Raw genomic sequence first — 3,308 nt, 5'->3', positions numbered from 1 at the left:
TTTTCATCACTTTCTTTGAGAACTCAGGACTACAGAACACAATCTACAGAGATGATAAAATGAGCATTCCTTAGGCCGACTGCTGGATGGGGTACCTGATGACGTCACGGAACTTATGCCTCTCAGCGGGGGAGGGGGGGTCTCCCCAGATTGACCCACCCCAGATCTCTACCCAAATTGACTCATACCTGGGCTGGCCTGTCAGATCCTGAACCGATTCATGAACTTCCTCTGAAATCCCTTGAACCTACAAAGTAGGGAGGGAAATGGTCCCCTTTGAGTTCTCTCAACCCCTGAAACCCTAATCCAACCCCTAATCCTCCCCACACCCCCTAAAAGGTCTGTGGGTTCCTTCCACCTCATTTTCCCAAATTTACTCACCCCAGATCTCCCCAAATTGACTCATCCCTTTGAAATCCCTTGAACCCACAAAGTAGGGAGGGAGATGGTCCCCTTTGAGTTCTCTCAACCCCTGAAACCCTAATCCAACCCCAAATCCTCCCCACACTCCCTAAAAGATCTGTGGGTTCCTTCCACCTCATTTCCATACAAATGGAAGGAGGAAGCGAAGTTTTATGGGGAAAATATGCGGATGCGAAGCTTTTAATCGCTTGTTCGGGTAAATGTGGGACATTAACTGCTATGGAGAATCATGGCTTCTGGCGGTCTTATAGAGGATGTTTTCGTGTTGCTATGCTGTGGGTTATGTATATATGTATGTATATGTTATGTATGTATGTATGTATGTATGGATGTATGTACGTTTGGGAAAGTGTTTGGGAAATAAGTTTGACACCTAAACGTTTCACCGGAGGATTAATATATCATCCAATCCAAAGGAGGTTTATGATCATCGCCGAAAATGAGTTCGTGAGTCGCTAATAAGAGAGAGAGAGAGAGAGAGAGAGAGAGAGAGAGAGAGAGAGAGAGAGAGAGAGAGAGAGAGAGAGAATGTGGAAAACTGACCTGCAAAAACTTGTACTGAATTAATGCTCTCTCTCTCTCTCTCTCTCTCTCTCTCTCTCTCTCTCTCTCAAAATGGGTAGATTCAAAATGGACACAGCAATCATATATATATATATATATATATATATATATATATATATATATATATATATATATATATATATATATATAATTTATATATATATATATATATATATATATATATATTATATATTATATATAATTTGGAACCCTCATCACTCTGTCCTGTCCCCACCCACTAAATGATAATCAAGAATAAACTGAAGAGAAACCTGATGATAAAAACAGATAAATAAAATAATAGTGTCGAGGAAAAATAAAAAAATAAACCTCTGCTTGTGTCCTATAGTTATAAGTGGAACCAGTCATGACAGGACCAGGTTCAAAAGCAAGGAACTTCGGCGCAATCGAGTTTTCTGCACGGCGTATAATCAAGGCCACCGAAAATAGATCTATCTTTCGGTGGTCTCGGTATAATGCTGTATGAGCCTGTCCTATATCGTTGCCAGAGGGACGATTATGGCTAACTTTAACCTTAAATCAGATAAAAACTACTGAGGAGGCTTAGAGGGCTGCAATTTGGTATGTTTGATGATTGGAGGGTGGATGATCAACATACCAATTTGCAGCCCTCTAGCCTCCTCAGTAGCTTTTGAAGATAAGAGGGCGGGGAGAAAAAGTGCGGACAGGAAAAAGTGCAGGCAGAAAAAAGTGCAGGCAGAAAAAAGTGCAGACAGAAAAAAGTGCAGACAGAAAAATACAGACAGAAAAAAGTGAAGACAGAAAAGAGTGACGACAGAAAAAGTACAGACAGAAAAAGTGCGTATAGAAAAAAGTGCAAAGAGAAAAAGTGCAGACAGAAAAAAGTGAAGACAGAAAAGGGTGACGAGAGAAAAGAGTACAGACAGAAAAAATACAGACAAAAAAAGTGAAGACAGAAAAAAGTCCAGACAGGAAAAAGTCCAGACAGAAAAAAGTGCAGACAGAAAAAAGTGCAGACAGGAAAAAGTCCAGACGGGAAAAAGTCCAGACAGGAAAAAGTCCAGACAGGAAAAAGTCGACAGGAAAAAGTCCAGACAGGAAAAAGTCCAGACAGGAAAAAGTCCAGACAGAAAAACTCCAGACAGGAAAAAGTCCAGACAGGAAAAAGTCCAAACAGAAAAAAGTGCAGACAGAAAAAGTCCAGACAGAAAAAAGTCCAGACAGGAACAGATAAAACGCCACCCTACAATAGTTATCCTCTACAGAAAACTAATAGAAAGCTGTTGATGAAAACAAACCTTGAATAATATAGCCACTGGAATGACCTCCTGCAGATTCACTTTTCACTAATCATTTTCAATGATTCGTTACAGAAGCCGTGATTCGTGGAGAGGAAGACGGACGTGATTCCCGGAGTGGAAGACAGGCAGTCTGTCAAAGAATACTTCGTACTTCACGTCAGGGATCTGGAATATACAAGAAATCTATTAAAAATATATATATAAATGTCATCAGGGGGAAATTAATATTGGGATGAAATATAAAAACGGAATACGTATATACACACAATTATGAATCTCTCTCTCTCTCTCTCTCTCTCTCTCTCTATATATATATATATATATATATATATATATATATATATATATATATAGATATATATTATCAAATATAAATATATTACTAAAAGTCATGATGTGATATATATGATATATATATAGAGAGAGATATATAGATAGAGAGATATAGAGATAGAGATAGAGAGAGAGAGAGCTGAAACACGAACGTAAAACTTCCTTTAAACTTATCAAATAAAAAACTTACTAAAAGAAAAGGCCACGGAAAGAGAGAGAGATCTGAGAGAGAGATTCCTTCGCTTTCAGAGTGAATTTCAATTCCTTTCTTCTCTCTCTCTCGAGAGAGAAGTTAAATAAAATCATGTCTCTTGAGGCAGTTTTCTATTTGATAATTCTCTCTCTCTCTCTCTCTCTCTCTCTCTCTCTCTCTCTCTCTCTCTCTCTCTCTCTCTCTCTCAAATAGAAACAAGAGGCCTAATACGATATGTATTTTAATGCAGTTCATAAGAGAGAAGTAAATGTTAGTTGTCTAAACATAGAGATTCTAGAGAGAGAGAGAGAGAGAGAGAGAGAGAGAGAGAGAGAGAGAGAATATGTTTCTCAATCTTTCTTCTCTCTTATGAACTGCTTACATCATGACTCTTAGGTTTTAGGCCATTTGATTCTCTCTTCTCTCTCTCTCTCTCTCTCTCTCTCTCTCTCTCAGAGAAGTGGCTTCACATCATGACTCTCAGGTTTCTATTTGAAGGAAGAATTCTCTCT

General features: G+C 38.6%; 1 long non-coding RNA gene across 1 annotated transcript in view; it reads right to left on the bottom strand.

The window, feature by feature from the left end:
- LOC136840316 (uncharacterized) overlaps nt 1-2,431 on the bottom strand; it is a 315,086-nt gene extending 312,655 nt beyond the window's left edge. Inside the window, exon 1 of the long non-coding RNA XR_010853583.1 lies at nt 2,268-2,431. This is a non-coding gene — a long non-coding RNA (uncharacterized lncRNA). The remainder of the gene's footprint in view (nt 1-2,267) is intronic.
- Nucleotides 2,432-3,308: the final 877 nt, after the last annotated feature.

Source organism: Macrobrachium rosenbergii, chromosome 7 (genome assembly GCF_040412425.1).
Source record: "Macrobrachium rosenbergii isolate ZJJX-2024 chromosome 7, ASM4041242v1, whole genome shotgun sequence".
NCBI lineage: Eukaryota > Metazoa > Arthropoda > Malacostraca > Decapoda > Palaemonidae > Macrobrachium > Macrobrachium rosenbergii.
Note: the sequence above shows the minus strand (reverse complement) of the source record. Positions and strands in the feature narration are given on the sequence as shown.